The 20,553-nt window shown below is 38.5% G+C and overlaps 1 long non-coding RNA gene across 1 annotated transcript in view; it reads right to left on the bottom strand.

Annotated features, from left to right (window-relative positions):
• Nucleotides 1-753: 753 nt before the first annotated feature.
• Nucleotides 754-20,553, bottom strand: part of LOC137166746 (uncharacterized) — a 203,447-nt gene continuing 183,647 nt past the window's right edge. The window contains exons 3-4 of the long non-coding RNA XR_010923788.1: nt 4,893-5,019; nt 754-954 (exon numbers count right to left, since the gene is read on the bottom strand). This is a non-coding gene — a long non-coding RNA (uncharacterized lncRNA). The remainder of the gene's footprint in view (nt 955-4,892; nt 5,020-20,553) is intronic.

Here is a 20,553-nt window from a genome sequence, read left to right as displayed (position 1 = left end):
AGGAGAAACCAATCGGCCACCAGGTCAACCCAGAGGAAAAAACATCCAGGAAATCTATGTAAAGAAGGAGAAAGGAAGATAGGAGAATGTGATAATGACAACAAGAAAGGGAAGCAGGAAAATATCTGTGGAATCACTGAACCTAGATATTAGCCAGAGATACTCAGCTTTTGATAATTAGAGGATGGTCAAACTGAGAAGATACCAAGCACAGCACAGTCTTAAGCAGTCGAGGTCAGTAAGCTCCAGAGGAGGAGAAACAAATATTTTTGAGTGATGATATGATAGTGAAGAATGTGATATAGGCCATTGATGACCCAGAATGAGAAAAACACGGTATGCTCATTTCTGAATGCAGGGTAAAAGAAGTCCAGAGAATGCCAATACTTTATTTATTGTTGATTTTAAAAGATTATAAAAACTGCATATACTTTAATTGTATCCTTTGACCGCACCATTTGCATGTTGCTTGCCTTTTGTGATAGTCCGCTCTTTAAGGCCAGGAACATGTTTTCAACGGTTTGAACAGTGCCTAGAACAAATGTGCCCCAATCAGAAATAGAGTTCTGGTACTACCCATAATAGAAATAACAATAAAGATAATTGGGGCAAAAATACTGTTGGGGAAGTTTACACTTATGTCACCACAAATGTCAACAGATTTAACAGAATAGAGTATGACAGTGGGGATCTGGGAAGAGAATTAAAATCAGGGTCAATGAGACACAAGGGCACAAATGTATAAAAGGCAAGTGTTGTCAGATAAGCATCCTCATTTTTATTTTTGATTGAAATAAAAATTACCCTACCTTCCTGCTGTTAAAAAAAACAAACAAAAAACAAAAAACCACAACAGTAAAGAAGAGAGGGCCTGGGAAACTGTCAGATGAATCTCAGGAGGACGTAAGCAGTCTTCATTAGCAGTTCTATCAGCGTCAGCTCCACGATCCTCACCTTAGTGAAAAAGGGTATATAGGGTTAGAGGATAAAAATAAATTTGTTCAATGTGATATAACAGGAACTCAGAAAAGCATTTGATATGGTGCCTCAGGAAATCTGACTTCAATACTAAGTCAGGTTCACCTGTATGCAACCAATCTTACACAGACTGAAAACTACCTGATGGGTAATATGGAGTGTATGTGAGAGGTATAGGTTGGGTGCTACATGGGTCAGTGTTAGGCCTGATTTTATTAAAGATCTGAATGGAAAAGGGAATAAATAGCAATTAAATGAACTCTCATATGAAATTAAATTAGAAGGCGTTATAAACATCAGCACGGAAGAAAAATAAGAGAGAGGAAGAGAGAGAATGTGGGCAGGAAATAACATGAAGTTCAAGATAGAAAAATTTCCAGGCTAATATCTGAGGGGAAATAATCCCAAAACACAAATGTTTACTGGGTGAGTGATATATTGCAAAAGCAGCAATTCAGAAAATAACCTGGGGAGATAATGGAGAGAAAATTACTGAATCTGATATTAGTTTGCAATACGATATGGCAGCAAAACTTCAAATGAAGGACTAGGTATACCGAAGCATTAGGTCACGGACCAATGAGGTGATAATCCCTTGCTGTGAAATACTAGTGAGACTGCATGTAGTGTAGAGAATACAGATCTAGGCATCTTACTAACAGAAAGAGTTTGACAATTTGAAAAATTCAGAAATTAGGAATAAAAATAATGCATCAGAGGGACTGATTTCTGAGCTAAAATGAAATTAATAATGCTTAGCATTACTGTATATATTTGATATAGCATACTATAAATAATTTCAGATTGCTTTACAAACACTAAACTGATTCCCTCCCTCAATCGGCCTGTGATAAGATAAGTATTTAAAGGTGAAAAATATAAACCTTAGATAATAAACATTGAAGGCACTGGAGTGCGAATCAGGAGATCTAGGTTCAATTCCCAGCTCTGCCAAAGACTTCCAGTGTGATCTTGGGCAAATCACTTAGGGCTTGTGTAAGGGAAATTTACTTCGGGCTTGTGTGGGGAAATTTACCAGCATAAATATGCCATATAGATAATAATATGCCTTTTTTCCAGTGTACTTTATATGTTGGAAGTGATATAAACTAAACTGGAAAAAGGTAACCTTATTGTAGAATAATAGTGTCCACACAGGTAGTTATACCAGTATAATTACTGCAATGTAATTATTCCAGTATAGTTTTGCTGGTAAATTTCCCAGGGTAATCAAGTCTATATTCTCTCTGTGCATCAGTTCCTTTTCTGTAAAATGGGGATAATGCTATATTTTTCTTTTCACCTTTGGGCCTGGTCTACCCACGGAATACAGAATGTATCAGAATAATTAAAGGTGTGATTGTATACTAATTTAGTTAAACCAGTGCAACTCTGTGATAGTGATTCTTCTATCAATTGTAGTCTAATTGATGATTGGTGTTTTGATTAATTTCTTAGATCACAGTGGTTGGTGAATGTTCAGTCTCCTGAATGGCTACAGCATCAGGAAGATTATAACCAACGTTATTAGAATGAGAGACCTGAAGAGCATGTGGGAAACAACTGCAATTTATCACAAGTCCCTTTATTAACAAATCCACTAAGCAGATAAACAATCCCACAAACACTGACATACCAGATACCCAGACATACCATAGCAGATAGAGAGATAGGAGATGTGAGTGACACCAATCATTTTTCAAAGTGTTTGTACTGTGACTGGTGTCACACCTCTCTCCTGCTGTGAAACTCCAGATCATCAGTCATTATCTTCCTCATCATCTTCATTGCCACGATCACCACCAGCAGATCTCATCCTGGTATCTTCCAAGGCACGCAGCCAGGGGTACAGCTTTTAACATGTATTATATTGACACCCAATGGGGTTCACACATATAAATAAAGGTTTCAACCTTTTTCCTTATTTGAACTTCCACATTCCTACTTTTAGGGTGCCCCATTTTTCATAAGCTAACTTGTTAATTCCCTTTATACTCAATAACATGTATATTAATCACCATAACAACTTGTTGTTAGCACATTGCTGACACCCTATGTCTGCAAAAAAAAAACCCAGAATACTCTCATCAGTTTTAACCGGTACATTGCAATATCAGCAGTTTGACTGAGGTAAATATTAAATGATCCAACTGAGCCATATTGACAACCCTGTGTTGAGGTTGTGCAGAGTCACATCATCCCAGCAAGAGCTCCAGGAAGCAATACTATCCAGAGCTCCCTATCCTAGCAAAAGAAGTACACTCATTGCTAGCCCTCTTAAAGGAATATAGCAGGTGCTCTCCTTCGTAGCTGTTCAGCATCATTTTCTAGTGCCGTGGGTTGAGCACACAGTCTAAGCCTTCCATCCCTTTTCAAGTGGCTATTAGCCTAGGCACACTAAGATCTTGATTTTGCATAGGGATCTGCTAGCATTTCACATCAAGAGTCCAACACAATAAGATTCTATGCATATCCATCATAGTGCGGATCCAAATGCAGGGCGGAGGCCACATTCTTTATACTTGGAGTCACCTAAGTAGTGTGAATACCTTCTTGCCTTCTTTTCCCCCTGTACACTTGGACCAGGGACCAGCAAAACCTTGCCCCAAAACTGCAGCTGGAATCATTAGACTGCAAAGACTCTTGCCCCTCTATTTTTAAAGGAGAAAGATTTTTTGTTTTAAATCTTAGCTTTTTAACCCCCCTCCTGCCCAATAAGGTTTTATTTTAATTGCTTCATTAAAATATTTCAAAGTACATCTGAGACCCTCATCTGTTCACCCTTAAAGCTTCTTTCATAGAAAACAGCTTCATTTCCCTCCTGATCCTATGCCATAGAGTGAATTATGTAAATGGAATGAAAAAAATAATTGGTTGCATAGCTGCAAACTGGTGGGAATTTGTAGAGAATACAGTCTGGGAATAACTGAGGGACATGATATAATAGTGACTGCAGGGATAAATAAAGACTAGTTAAAAAAAGACAGGGCCCAATTTCTATTACTGAGTCAATCTTCAGCATACACTCTCCATTTCATCAGCTTTAAGGTTTGGGTGGAAAAAAAACTTCAGGGCATTTTACTTAGGACTGTAGAGATAAATCATTTTATGTTTAATTTAAAAAATAGAAATCTAAGGTTGAATTATCTAGATTTATTTACCAGTAAGAAAAATGAAAGCTAAAGTAATCAACCGAAGTAAATACAGCAGTTATTTATATTTGTCTTCAGATGCATCGGAGATACTATATTTTAGCTGAATTTTCAAAACAGAATGAACTTAAGCATTATAAAAATCTGATTTATTCAGAAGATGGTGAAAAATAATCCACTTCTGAATTGATGGTGAGTTATCTAATGTTTTGTGATAAAATATTTAGAACCAGCTATTACTACATTTGTGAAGGAGAAGTTATTGGTAATCAATGAACAGTTTAAGAGAATAGCTGAATATTTGAATAGATGAATATTTTGAAATTCTGAAGCATCAGCTAAAATTTCATTTTGATTGAAAAATCCATTTGCACAATGGAAGTCTGCAAGAATGTTAGCAAAGAGTTATTAGTTAAAATGAGCATTACATTTTTCTGCTGTGTCTGTAAAGAATAATTTTATCATGTAAACACAATATTGTGCATTATAGTATCTGTTTATCTCTTTTAACGTGTCTCTAAAGCTTAGGGCCCCATTTTCTGGGATACTATGATTCATTGATCACTCGTTCCATTGACAAGGAAGCATCTATACTTTTTCAGGACCAGGACTAGAGACTCTTACTTGCCTGATTAATCCATATTTGTATTTTTATTTGGCATTGGTAGAACTACTTACATGAGCTGGGGTTTGCAGGATTAGCCACAAGTCACAGTAAGTTAAACCATAAAGGTATCTTTCCTCCTTCATTCCTCATCTCACCTGCTGTTTAGAACCTTTTTTCTTTCCCTTCTTCTCACTCTCCCACCTCTTCCTCCCAGTTGTCTGTCAAAGTGAAATTGAGAATGACATGCAGTTGTTCTCTTCAGCCTTCGTTACTGGAGAAAAGCTATTATGAAAAGATGACATTTGCATTGTTCTCTAAAAATGGTTTGGCATGGATTTATTCCAATCTATTTAGTAAAAGAATTCAATTGTTAGGAGTCCCCACCACTACTGAGAATATTCTGCCTGAAGAAATACACCCTAGAAGTAACTTTAATTTATCCACATGGCACATACTAGAACAAAATTGTTTTAATAAAAGGAAGCCTGAGGTCTGTACACAATATCAAGTGCTGTTACTGTAATTGTGGATAGAATTCAGGTGACAGTACGCAGGCTAGCTACTCCTTTGTACATTCAGGCACCTAATACATACATGCAAATACAGGACACAGTTGTCTGCAGTCCTTGGGCCCTTGCTTTTAATTCATTCCGTGGAGTATTTGGGGTTTCTAATAGTGGGCCTGGGATGGGGCAGATTTACCCTCTCACCCCCAGTGTGGGGCCTATGACAGACTATGGTCCTGATTGGCCCTGCCCCACATCATCTGCAGCAGATGTCAGACATGAAGAGGGGACTTAAAAGTAGGCAACTTAGCCCATTTCAGGGCTTCCCAGAAAGGAGAACAGAGCTCTACTTCTCCTGATGTGAAAGAAGCCTGGCGGCAGCCCAGAGATTGAACTAGCTTGCTGGTAAGATAAGGCTCCTGCTAGAAAGGATGAACAGACACTGGTGGACCAGCTGAAGTATGAACTGTTTGAAGAAATGCCCTAAATAAAAGGGTGATGTCTGTCCTACTGAAGATTCATTGGATGATCTTATTTTGAATTCGGTTTTTCTTGTTCCTGATTTGAACCTCACCACCCCTGGAAGGGGTAGGACTGAAGTGTACCATGGCCAGAAGGTTAAAGTACCATTACCTGGGACCTTGCAAAAAACAGTGACCTACCAGTGGATCCCATGGCTGGGTGAGTGCCTGATGTGCCAAAAACAGGTGCTATAAAGGCAAACCTGGTCACAGGCCCAATCCCGCAACCCTTTTCTTAAAAACAATCCTATATAAATAGTTCAAAGCACTTCAGTATGACTATTCATATGAATAAGATTAATTTTCATGAGAAAAGATTGAAGAATTGTGACCTATGCTGTTAAATTTATACAATGGACAATTGGTTCAATATAACTGAATTAAAGTTAATATAGAAATCTTAACTTTCCATTTCCTGGCTTTGGAGTATTTCAGCTGTAATCTGAAAAATTACATTAACTTACATTTGTTATTTAATAGTTACTGGTAAGTGTATTTTAAAAAATGCCAGACATTTGCTGGTGAACATCGGCTCCCATCTAAAATTAAAAGCCCTAATTATAGTATCTAAATCTTTGATGGGAAAAGGTCTTTTTAACTGAGTGCTAATTGTGATTCATTTATTCTTTAACTCTGCTATAGTGTATACTTCAGTGCATCTGCTTAAATGGTAATAAACATTCAAACATTTACCTTTTAATCCACTTACTTTATTTATCCACAAAAAGCTCATTATTTTTTCAATCAGCAATCATATTTTTATGTATAGCATTCTTAATTAGAAATAATATGTTAGTATTTAATTTTTCCCCAAAATTGGAACACTTCTTATGAAGTGTATGTGCCAGAGTAGAAGAGCATACATTGTAACTTTAAGTTCACGGCAGATGAACTGCTGCCATCTTTTGGTTATGCAAATTATCAAAGCTGAAAAAAATCCACCTATCTTTTTTAAATAGAATGTTGTGAGAGCAGTTTATGCTTATCCCTATACTTGTATGTAATATTATATAATCACATTTTCAGTTTTATCTTACTATCTCCACATGCAGATATAACAACAAAAATGGAACCTCAACCATCCAGCACTCACAGTAAGAAGGGATGCAGCTACATCTAAATTCAATCATATGGGAAGGAACAGATACAAAACTCATACTTTGCTGTCACATAGAGCCAGATCATGACTAGATCTAATGTTTCCTTGAAAGGAAATAAAAAGGAATCTGGTGAGTGGGAGTCCCTTCTGCTCCCCCCACCAGACTACCCTTTGGGTTGCTTCTCTTCTCTGGCACTTACAGAATTGTTCCCCTGAGTGTGGCATGCAAGAGATCTGACAAACAAACAAAGATTCTCCCCCCCCCCCCCCCGGGAGAATCAGAATTAAAAATAAAATAAAAAAGACAAAGGTGGTCAGTCTCCTAGGCAGTCTCTTTGTCACTTTTTTGGGACTCAACTTATCTGTAGGCTCCTTGATCAGGGAGAGAGTCTATCTTTAGTCCCCCTCCTTTTGGTAACCCCACTCTACCTGGTCTGTACAGTCTCGGGGATGGCAGGATTTGCATCTTTGCTGATCTATCCCTATTTCTGGGGCACAGCAGTTACACCTACTTATTGCCCTTCTTGTGTGCCCTTTTTAAGGTTCCTCCGAGAGGCAACACAAGCCTTGCAGGTGTGGCTGGCTTAGGGTGACAGATGTCCCAATTTTATAGGGACAGTTCCACTGTTCAGGTCTTTTTCTTATATAGGTGCCCATTACCTCCCACCCCCATCCCAATTTTTCTCACTTGCTGTCTGGTCACCTAGGCTGGCTAGTTCTAGCTGAGCCAGTAAGAGTTCATTAGCTTCCTTTCTGCTGGGGTGAAGGTGTGCCTCCTCCAAGGGCATGAGATCCACCAAACCCAGAAATACTCACTTGCCTGTGCAGTCTATTTCCGTGTCAGTTGTAGATGTAATCCAAGAGGGAAGCAGGCTTTGCACCACTGTTACTCCCCAACCCCACAACCAACTGGGTGGGGAAGGGTAGGGTGCAAAGGGCAGAGTCTTGACTCCACCTCTGTCCCCCCAAAATACCAACCAAAGCAAAGCTAACGCTAGGAGGGGACAAGGATTGCAAGGGTATTCTATATCTGGCAAGGGGCTGCCACCCCCCTCATGTTGCAAAGGGAGGAACTGAAATTCTCACCCGGAGTTCAGTTTGTTATGATTCCTGGGGTCATATTATTCATTATTCTCAAGCATTTGGATTACCTCCTGGGTGTTCTCAAAAGCACTGGCAAGCTAAGAAAATGTTTCATGAGGGTTAGCAGGAATGGACATGTCTGTTTGATGCATGTGAGAAATACAGTATATAGTAATAGTCCAAACAAAAAGATTGCAAACAAACAAGCCATATGATGAAATGGCACCCAAACCTATTAAACAAATATTTACAAACTATCAGCACATACAAAGGAGGTTAGGATGGGCCTGTGAATAATTCAAAGCCGAAAATATGGGCTTCATTTATAATGAACTTGATTTAGATTGGACACTTAAATGGCCTTCACCTGATTTTCTAAGCTGCTAGTAACACCTCAAACTTCTCCCTTCCCTTCTTCCTCCTTCCCTCCTCTGATTCCTTCACAAACACCCCTTGAAGAAGTTATGGGTTCTTGGTCAAGTGCTTCCAGACAGCATGGTGGAGAAACAGTGTCTGATCAAGGCTTCCATTCAGGACACAGTTCCCCTGATTTGCCTGGAATGATGGATAGTCTAAATTTGGTCCAACTCCAGCAAATCATAATTTCAAATATTACTTGTTTGTTTTATTATTCATTGTTTATATTCTTAGAATGTAAGGTCTTTGGGGAAGTGGCTACCTTTGTACAGCACTTAGCATAACATGATACTGATCCTGTGTAACAAGGTACACTCATCACTAAGGAGGCTTCCTTGTGGCTCGGTCTAGGGAAATAGTTCTCACCTGGACTAGTCCCCTTTTTGTCAGTTGCTCACACCGCAGCCTCTCTCTGAGACTCAGGGTTTTCCCTTTTTGTGATTCAACCCTCTGGACAGGTCACTATTTAGTCCTCCCCTTCTGGGGCATCAAAGTCCCACTCGGCACACTGTCTATATGCCTTGTCAGGTAATCTTCCAGTCCAACTCCAAGTCCTGTGCCACTTTTCACAGTGACTGGGAGGGGTACCCTGGCCTGCCCTCTATTCAGAGTTTCAGCCCAGGGATCCTGTGCCTAACAATCATTGTCTACTCAAACTCAGACCTCGTTGCTGCCTACCTGGGCTCATTCCAACCTCACTTTTCTATCTCCTGGCTCATCTCTGGGTTTACCAGCCCAAGCTTCCTCTGCTCCCAGTGGCTACTCCCCCTCCTCTCAGCTCCTTGCCAGACTCTGTAGCCCAGGGCAAGGTCCTAGGTTTACACTCCCTCTAGAACTCCTTTTCTTTAGCCACCTCCCTTTCTTTCTATGGAGTTATCGGAGAGTTCTTGTCAGCTTCTTCAGTTTTGTGGCATAGCAGACTCACTCCTGAGTCTACAACTGCCATCTCTGTACTTTGTATCTTTTTGAGTCTTGCACCTTTCCTGGTATTCTTAAAGAATTACAGAAGAGGTTTTTTTTTATTGGGCCCCATTTTCCTGGCACTCTTGATAGATGTTGCAAGGAAACCTTTTTTACTTAAGGTCTCTGAGTTTTCTGTATGAACACCTCCTTTTACAGGTACAAGCTTTACAATCCTAAAGGATATGAACTATCATTTCCTGGATCTTACACATTAACACACACAAAAACCGATGAGGTGTAATTAGAAATAAGTTACTATTTAATCCACAATGCCCTGTTAGAATTCTAACTAAAGCTACTTTGCTTTTCCTCTCAGAATCTTGGACTATATCAACATTGTCGACTATTGAGCATGCTTCTCAGAACTGTTTTCCCAGACATCCTGACCGAGGCATCTGACCACTCCCATAAAATAAATAATAAACATTATTTAGAATAGTAAGTAGTATAATAGTAAGTGCCCCAATCAGGATCAGCACCTGATGAGCACAGGTATTGGTTCCAAACAGGAAATGAGGGTGTTATCCAAAAGAATGTCTGAGTATTTTAAGGAGACTAGGATAGTCATCCCTTTTATTCTACAATCGGCATCCTTTGACACATATTTTGTTCAATATATTGCCTGGTTTCTTCTGCTGTTGTACATGTGATGAGATGAGAGTCAAAACTTAAACTAAACTAAACAAGGTAGGAAAAGAGTGGAAAATTTAGTTGGAGGACACCCAGAAGCCTAGTCTGCATATGTACACTTATGCCTTCATCATAAATACGTCGACAAGCTCTGGTCACAAGTATTTCAAGTTTTTTTCCCCAACAAAAAAGGAGCAAATTTTTCACAAAAACATTGTGAAAAATTTTCTCACTGTTTTGACCTGCTCTGCTTCTGATTTAATTTTCAGCCTGACTGTGTGCCCATATAAGAGTTTGAATATGGAGTCCATCCAGTGCATGGAGAATAGTAACTCCACTTCAAGGTGAATTGAAATTTGGACCATAAAGTGTCTTAAGTACATTACTTACAAATTAGGAGTTTTCCCAACCTATTGTCTTTGTAGTCATATCTTAAGTCTTAGCAGATGGTCATCATGGAGATTAACATAATGAGTAGTTAATTAACTATCCCAGGTCTTTGACATATTTTAAGATAATCATCATTAACCTGAGTTGAGATCAACTCATTTTAGGTAAGAATTAGTCTTCTATAATGATTCTCTAGCTATGGGATTTTCCTCCAAATAGTGCTTGGCTATAGACTGAATACTCAGGATACACTTGCTCATTTGCCAAAAACTGGGGGTAGGAAGAGGATGGAAAGCTTCCGAAAGGTAGATAAGCTTCTGATACATAAGCAATGTGTTTTACACAGTAAATAGTATAATTGTAAAAAAAATTCACTAGAATGATAGATGTGTTTTAGGCAATAGATCATCTTCTGTCTTGAAGGGACTTGTAGCAATTATAAAGATTAATAAGAACCAAATTTATGATTCATTGAAAATAAGAAAAGCAAATTCCACTTCCTTCCAGACACCTCTCATTTTTTATTTCTTTGCACAAATGAATAATGCATTTTTTCCACTAAACTAGTTAGAGGTTTAATCCAATGAGAACAATGAAAAATAGTGTTTGACTAAAGCTCAAAAAAAGTATATAATTTAAATTCCCAAAGCAAAGTTTTAAAGTGATTAGTGTGAAGCTCTCCATTTGCTATGGAAAACACCTGGCTTTGTTAGACTCGAGGTTGCCATTTTTTACCCATTCAAATATGTGGTAATTAATACCTAAAGCTACATAAATTACTGAGGTACACAAGACTAGAGCAGATCAGGAAATATACTATCTAAAGTATCTAAAGATGTATTAGATGAATATTGCAGTGATCAGAAGTATCTGAATTAGTCCTAATTGTTTACTGGCATATTTGTTTTGATGTGATATAATAAAGTTATTGAATTTCTAGAAGAGGAAATGTATCCCAGAATTAAATAAATGAGCCTGTAAGTGACAACAGTGGAAGAGCTTCTTTCTATCATGATTTATAGGAGAGCAATGCAGGCAAGGTGCCTGCTCCTCTGAAGATGTTTCGGACAAATATGGGAGGAAGCCTTACTATGCTGAGATAAAGAAGGCAAACAAGATACTTCCTGCTGCTCCCGGAGACATCGGTAATATAAGGGGTTTCTAGGAGATATCATCTGGGTGTATAAGAGGAGGTTAACAAATTAAAGGTTGTTAGGGGTAGAGAGGGGGCAGCTTTCTTATGAAGTCAATGGATTTTGAGTTTCAAGGGGCTTCACTGGGAGTTGTTAGGTATGTATGAACTTGAAATTGACTCTGTGTGTGTATGACTCTGTGTGTGTGTGTGTGTGTTGGCACACACACATGCATGGACACATGAGTGAACCCACTGCAAAATGAAATAACCTCTTGTGGCTTGACTAAACTATGTAAATCCCAACCAGTAGGCTTCACTCAGCAGCACTATTTACAAAGAACGGTAGTAAGAATTTCAATTTTTTCATATAGACCATCAAATGGTAATATTCGATCAATTCTGAGTCACATTCATACCAGTAGGCCACAGAAGATTTCTATTTTACTTTAACAAGCCTCTGAGCCTCCTCTTCTGGTGTGATTTTTTTTTTAAATCTTACTGACTACAGACATTGAAAATGGTAAAAATCATGTTGTTTTAACTTTTTAAAATAATCATTCTGTACATACTAAAAGTGATGAAAGAATCATTGATTGTTACATTATCTTCCTGTTACCATAAAATTATCTAACACCCATTGATATGTTAGCCTATCAAGATTCTTGTAAAACCCTATCACAGTGGTGTCTCACAAAATTATAAAAGGCTTATAGAGTTCTCTTTTCTCTCCAGTCTGTGAGGACTAGATCTCTGGGTCTTTTTAAATATATATTTAAATTATTTTATTTTATGCTGATATTTTTACTGTCAGGATCCTGGGCAAAGGTATGCAGGACTAGTGGCAGGAGCTTGGGATTCCAGAACTGAAACCAGGGACCAGAGCAAATATCATGGTCAAGAATCAAGCTGAGGGTAAGAGCTGGAGACAGAGTCAGGAATCAGGCTAAGGGTCAACACCAGGTATTGAGGCCCGTGTTTGTGTCAAGGGGGCAACTGGCAGTCAGAATCCAAGTCAGAGCTGAAGTCACTACCAGGACTTCAGGAACAGAGAAGCAGAGTGATCATGGCAGCTAAATAGGGATCCACATTGTTGCCTGGACACTTCCTGGTATGTAGGGACATAGGTAGGGACATTTCCTTAGGTAGGGACAAGGAGACAATCAAGGATCGCTAAGACCATTGTCAACCAGATCACTTGAGGTGGAACTTCCTATGGCATTGAACCTGTGCGGATTGTGGGTCACAGGAAATGGCCAGGTTACAGCTGCTGCTGACTGTCATTTTGGGGATGTTGGCTACCTAGTAGTCCTGCAAGACTGCGTTCAAGTGCCACTGATCCTTACATCTTAAAGAGATTGACTAACATGTTATATGAAGAAATCGTCTATTTTCCAAGTCTAGACATCGCCTAGGTGAACACTGTGATGTGGACTGTCCTCACACCCAGTGTAGATGTTATGAATGTAGCACTTCAAAGTGCTCTCCTCTCCCCACCAGCATCACATCAATATTTCAAGATTCCACTTCAGTCAGCTGTTCTTCGTTTGGTTGCTGATCTCAACCAAGCCCAAAGATAATTGGGAGATAGTGCTGTTTGAGTCTGATGGGTAGGTGATGTAAACTAGAGAAAGCTAGAACCCTAATATGGCATTGACACTAATTGCCTTTGACTACTGGAGAAATTATTATACCCCACTGTACACTGTAGCTATTAGTACATGCTAGAATATTGATTTTGTTTCACTAGGAACTACTTCTGCAGAAATTTGCCAAGTGTATTTTTGAAACAGAATACAGAGGGACACATTTACAATAAAACTAGAGAACCTTCCAATGAGCTTACCAAAGTACTTGTGGTTCTCATTTCAAAGCAAGTAAAACAGTACTAAATACTGAACAGAGAAAGCTAATTTGCATCCTGACCATTTTAGTAAATAAAAAGAAAAGAAAGATAACACTTCAGATGTTCTGGTTTATATAACTCTTATTAATTCTGAATAAAAATCATTGGATAGTTTTTTAGGAACATTTACAATATTACAAACTTCCTGCTAGTGTAAAAGGGAAAGGCCAGATCCTGACGTATAAGGATTTATACCAATTTAAGATCTGGCCTGAAGTCAACTGTATTTAGACTTGTGTAATTACAAAATAACATTAGTTTAAAGAACATTTTATACTACAAAGTGCAAGATAAAAACTGCAAATTTGTACAAGTAATGATGATCCGTTGCCTCCCATCCATAATCTCCTTGAAACCTCTCCATTAAGACAGAACATTATGTACACTATGATAAACACAGAAAAGAGGGATGTGAATGTGCACACACACAAAGTCTACCTACACATAAAGTGGAAAAATCTGAAAAGGAAAAGTAAAATCTGATATTTTGATATATCAATTCAAAAGTAGAGAATAAACCAAACCAGTTAAAAAAACTGGATATCATGAAGCACTAGAGTCATTATGCATTATTATGCATGGTAGGCAACATCCATCTAACCCACCACTTAGGTTAGATTGTGTGATCTGGGGCATGGAATACTCACAAGGGACTTGATTCTGAGTGGTGTAGAGCACCCATAACCTCTTCTGAAGTTAATGTGATTTGAGGGTGCTCTGCACTTTGCAGGAATCACTCAAGTCCTTGAAGGATTGGTCCCCACGGGCGGGGAAGCAGGAAAGGAAAACATTCTCTAAAAGAAAAGGAACATGGCTCCCTATGTTCCCTATGTATCTATGTTAGTACAGTAGCCATTTGCATCATTTGTTTCCAAGTTAAAGATAAAGTAGTGGTAGTCATGTCTGAGAGATAAGAAATATTTAAAAAAGCAGAACACAGTAAAAGACTTCTAACATTCCATTAATTTATCTGAGGGAGTTACTCTTCTTTCAAAGTAACATAAAAGGTATGTGTGTTATTTGGAGGTGAGGGCTCCCTTCTCTCCAGGATCAGCATCTGATAGTCATTGCTGCCTGAAGGCAGGCAGGCAGACATACCAAATAAAATAAATAAATAAAACCACTATTTATGTGGTGGTGGCTGTTTTCCTGACAGATTGCTAGACATGCAGGGTTTTTCAAAACCTCTTAGAGTAACAGTTTATTCTGTTCATTGGGCAACAATGACTGATTTTGCATTTCAGGCTGCAGATTTCACTTAGTCTCTTAACAGTTTCTTAGAGCATTTTTTTTTTTTAAATCCTACTGAAAAATGTACACTGGGAATGGTGGTGCTGGACTTTTCTTAAGTCTCTCTTTGCGGGTAATGTTTCCTTCTTGCCATTCTGCCATCTGTGTAGCACTGTAAGCTTTTTTTAACTGGGTAGTTTAATTTTCAAAGAAACCTACATTTACTGGATTTCATATGGAGTTACTTCAAACACTTTCACTTCTTTACCAGTTTATATGCAGTTACTCCCCTGCAGTTTATAGTTACTCCTTGTTTAGTTAAAATCGTTTGTATACTCTATTTAGTTTCTAATCTGTGTTGCCAGCACTTGCAATATTACCTTGTGTCCCAACACTTTCTGCTTTTATTACAGCCACAGCCCTTTGAGTTACATAACTATGTAAGACACTCACTTCATTTATAAAAAAAAAAGGTTTCTAGCCCTCATGGCTGTGGAGAACACCATGAAAACATGACCAAAGTGCATCCTAAAGGCTCAGAAACCAGAAGGTAAATAAAAGGAACCCAAAGTTTCTTGTGTTTTAGGCTTTTTAAAATAGCATATGATTTCTAAGCCAATACCATCACTTGGCAGGGCCCGATTCATGATTTTTTGATCCCTTGTTGTTGCCAATGCAGCTCTTCTCACTTTTAGAGCTGGCTGAATCTCAGAATTTTGAGGTATGGGAAACCCCGACATTTTGCGGTTTGAATTCCCGTGGACTGGAGATTCTAAAATACGTTTCAGAGCCAATGACACAAGGTGTTTCCAAAACAAAAAATTCCCCACAGAGCCAGCAGTTGCAAGTGAGTGCAACTGATATAATTCTTATCAGTTTTATGGCTGAGAACCCCTGGATAGCAGCGGTTACTCTTCAGGGCTTCCAGGATCTGTGGCTCTCCCAGCCATGAGGACTGCCCTGTGGCCAGAGACCTCTGGAAGCCCTGGTCTTCTTGGCTCTGCAGAATGGAGCTTGAAGGCCTTAACATCCTTGGCATCAGCTTCCAGGGTCGCTACTTCAGAGCCACAAGGTGAACCTTGGTTAAATATGGGGATTCCAGTTCCACGTCAGTCAGCCTGAAAATCCTAAGAGTCTCCAAGGTTTGCAGGCCTTGGATCCACAGCAGGGATCCTGAAAGTCCTGGGATCCCCAGTCCTGGGATGGTCTACACAGTAGCACATGGACATGGAGCTGTGGACCCTGGAAACACAGGCTTCCCAGCAGCCCACCAGGCAACCAGGCAGGGTTCCGTCAGAATACTGCCTCTGATTTAACAACAGTTCATTGAACCTGAGATGGTTCTGTGAAACATTTCAAGTTTGACAAATCATCATTTTCTGATGAAACTATTTTGTCAGAAAATTTCTAACCAGGTCTTCTTCCTTTATTTCTTTTCTGAGGTCCTGATCCAACTGCCATTGATGTCAATGGAGCGACTACCATTAACTAACAGGAGATGGATCAGGCCCTGAATGCAATCAAGGCGTACAGTTCTGGGGAGCTCTCTAGCTCTGGCTCCTTCACACTGTATTGCTTTCACACACTTTGGCTTCGAGTCTCAAACATACCCATAAGCAAAATGACTGCTCCCCTAGTGCAAGGGCATCATTTCTAAGAGTCCTCAATATTTAAAGGAGGACGTATCTGGCATACCTTCAATCACCAGAGAACCTAGTCCTGCCTATAATTCATATGAATGTTGGATAGAAATTTAAATTGACTACAGCATGCATTTCTCATTACAATTTTTCCACATTTTCATTCTCTGTGCTCTCTATTTCAGCAATTTCAGTCCCAGTCTTCAGCTCATTGCCATAGGCTACTAGACTGGAACAAAGCTCTGTGTGAAACATAACGAAAAAAGGGAGAATCATAAAAGCGAAATTTGGTTATGTCTACTATTATGGGTCTTAATCCTTCAAACACTGCGGGTTCTGGAACATCAGCCAAAGAACTCAGAGAGAGCGGTTGAAAGGAATAGAGTGCTGATGATATTTCTCTGCTGCAGCTATGAGAACAAAGGTCACTGGCAAACAGCCAAGCAAAATAATTCCTTCAAAAGACCAGCTTGGTGTCAGTACTAGCTATGACCTGCCACTGCCAATATGACAATGAAGGATTCCAATGAACAACATCAACCTTTAGTAACTGAACTTTCCCATATACTATATGCATTGCATCATACAGTGTCATTACACTAACAGCTGGCACAAGTAATGATGTATGTTCTCTCATTCCAGTCAAACTCTTGCACGTGACTGTGCAGAAAGACAAAGAGATAGAAAATCTGAGACTGACTCCATGTTGGAAAAGGTATAAGACAGCAGCTCTTGCTCAGACTGCTAAATTTCTGCTATTTATGGATGATAAAGACAATACATTATTTTGACCTTCATCCCTTCTGTGGGGATTCTCCACAGCCAGCCACAAAAACCCCCTGTCTCCTACCATATGCCACATGTAACTATTATTACAGATAACTTATTATGATACATGATAAAGGAATAGTATTTAAAAGTGAAACAACCCAAAAAATGAAAAGAGGAGGAGGAGGAATTTAAGTATCGTAAGGGGATGGGGGGTATAGCCATTGGTAATGGAATGAAATTAAGAAAAGAGGAATCTTAGGTTAAATATAAGGATACATTTAATAACAGGGAGATTTAGTCTGTGGAATAGCTTCCCCAGGGAAGTAGTAGAAGCTGTATTGCTTGAAACATCGAATGTACAGAGCATGAGAATGTATACAACAGGGAACAGTGGCAGACAGATGGACGGATCAAATACATCTCTGACATCTCTAAACTTCTGTAAATACATGTCTGCATTTCGTACTGTACATACAGAAATTTGAAGCAGCATCCATAGCTTGCTGAAGGAGGGGAGGCCACCCATTAATCAATAGCTATCCCTCTGAATGATTGCATAGTGGCACTGACAGTCTGTTCAAAAGGAATGCTATCCAATCCTTGTTTGCTTAGAAGGATTGAAGCCTGAATATGAGGCTTTGAAGAGGGGGTAAAAAGGGAGTGAATTTATGAGTAGAGGGAATTATCCTGAGGGGGCGAATATACTTGTTTGCTTGCCATGATGCTCAAACTCACATAAATAGTTATAACTTCAAATCCATAAAAAGACAATATAACAGGAACATATCAATTACTAATAAAACATGTAAAATAGACGTCACTGTCCATTGTTACTTTGCTATCAATGAAACACACTGCAAAGCTTCCCTTTGTGCCATACAGTGGGTAATGTATTGGAACCACTATCATGGGCAGCACATTGAAGGATCATTGCTTTAATGCATCACAAATTGTGTTATATCTTGCATGTGAAAATAAATTCTTTCTGCCTACATTGTAGTCCCTATTGGACAAGTAAGGCTGAGCAGGAGACAGTTGAACGAGTATTAAAGCATGTCCCAACAGTGTATTTTAGAGATGCAGTGGTCTATAAACATGTAGCACTGCCACCTGCTGAACAGTTTTCATGTTATGCCAATTAACTACAATTTCTAAAGTGTGTCCTAGCAACTATTTACAATCCATGGGAGAAAGAAGGGCTTGTTTAAACACTCACTTACCTCTCAGACCATGGAAAGCATTCCTTTTCCTAGCCTATATATTCAGTTTTACAGCAGCTGAAAATGCAAAGAAAAAATATGCAGTGCTATTATATTTTTATTGTAGAAAAATTAGGTACTGGAACTGGCAATCACAGGAAGCAAAGGAATAACCTAATTAGAGATCTTTTTCTACAAGCAATTTTTAGAATACCACATGTGGGAAAAGACTATTTATATGGTTGAAAAAACCTGAAAAGCCTATACAAGATTTAACACTGCTTGCTTTTTATATTCATTTTCAGATTCTCTCCCCCCCACCACCACCTCATTTTTTGCACTTTTGTTGGAAGAAATTTTATTTTGACTTATAACTTAGCATTTTCTCTTCAACTCACAATTCATTTTTCAGTGCTAAAGAACAAATTTTAGAAGGGAAAAATTCTTGTATGCTTCCAAATTGCTGCACCCACAAGAAGCTCTGTAGAAACTGTAATTTGGGACGTTTCAGAGGGGTAGCCATGTTAGTCTGTATACAGCAAAAACACCGAGAGTCCCATAGCACCTTAAAGACTAACACATTTCTGTGGGCATAAGCTTTCGTGAGCTGCAACCCACTTCACCAGATGCATGAAGTGGAAGCCTGTGGGTGCAGCAATTTGTAAGCACACAAGAATTTGAAGGATTGGGGCCTGAGATTGCAAGATTTTTGGATCAGGGTCTGTCTTTAACTGACAGTATAGCAGTTAGCATGGCAGATAAAGCTGGCTGACCATTTTCCATCACAGTTTTTCTTTTTTAAAAATGGCCTCCGTAATGAATAACTATGTGGAAAACTTTTGTTTTGTTTGAAATTTTCTGATTTTTTTCCAATAAAATATGAAAAAGCGAATTCTTTTTTTGAAACCCAAAAACATTTCAGTTTTTCAAAAACTGAAACAGCATACATTTTGCGGTTTCAGTTTTTGAAAACCAAAAAAATTCCATTTTTTCCTTCAAAAACCCAGAACATTTTCATAAAAAAATTAAAACCGAAACAAATATTTGTTTCTTTAATGTGAGGAGAGGAGCAGGAAATACCATTTTCTGACCAGCTCTAGCAATGGGTCCATCATCTTGATTGGGGCCTTCTGGCTGTACAGTAATACTTGTGTAAAACATACATGGTAAATTTTTTAAGTGTCTAATCATTTAGGACCCCCATGGTAACATATTTATGCACCTAAATGATTTAGACACTTAAGTGCCTTTTTCATAACTGTCTAAATCACATAGGTGCCTATATAGGGAAAATGATTGGCACAGCTATTGTGGAACAGCTCCCTATGTGGACACTATTCTGGAATAAGTGACACTATTCTAAAATAATTACTCTGCTCACAGAGTGGAGTAGTTATTCCTAAATAAAAGTGATTTTATTCTGAAACAAAAAGTGTCTGCACCTGGAAGTTATTCAGCAATAGCTATTCTGAAACAGCTATGGTGTAGTCCTCAGTGTAGACAAGACCAAAGATTAATTATAAAAAACACCTAAACCCAATTTTCAAAAGGGACTCAGAAATGTAATGGCATTTACAAATGCACCTACCTCCCACTGAAAATCCATGAGAGTTATGTTCCTAATTTATTTAGGTAACTTTGTAAATCCCAATAGGTGCCTATCTACATTCTTAGGCACCTAAATACCTTTGAAAATATGGCCCAAAGTCCCTTCTAAAAATAGGATATTAAAAATTTTATCCAAAATTCCAAAGACCTAAGTCATTTAAAAAGCCAATGGAGTTTAAACTCCTGAGTGACTAAGCCCCTTTGGAAACTTTTACCCATGAATATTCCCAAACACATAGCTCTGGAGAGAATAGTAAACTCTGTGCATTATCACTACTAAAAATTCAAATGACTGACTAGCCTCAATATTAGCAGGCTAGTGTGACCAAATTGATCTTGCTACTGACTACCAAAGAAATGTATGTTTCTAAGCATAGGGCCCAATCTTGCCAACCTTTATGCAAGTGTGTAGTCCCATTTAAGAGAAAAAAAGGCTTTATGATCCAGAAGAGAATCACAAAGTAAGCGCTAAATATTATTAGTCACAGCAATATAAATCACCATCACTTTAAACAGATGGGAATTAACTAACATAGGAAAACTTTTAAAAAGACCTTGACGCAAATGAAGTCTTCTAAATATGTCTGGCCAGAAGGCAGTAATTAGGAAGTTCCAGAGAATGTTTTATAGATGTTACAGAATATGATGTAAGGAATTTAGGACTGCTTACAATGCCGTAATAAAAGATTCCACCTTGAATATTATGAACCCTCCCAGTTAG

Source organism: Emydura macquarii, unplaced genomic scaffold (assembly GCF_026122565.2).
Source record: "Emydura macquarii macquarii isolate MOO-44397 ecotype Brisbane River unplaced genomic scaffold, CSIRO-AGI_Emac_v2 contig_2897, whole genome shotgun sequence".
NCBI lineage: Eukaryota > Metazoa > Chordata > Testudines > Chelidae > Emydura > Emydura macquarii.
Note: the sequence above shows the minus strand (reverse complement) of the source record. Positions and strands in the feature narration are given on the sequence as shown.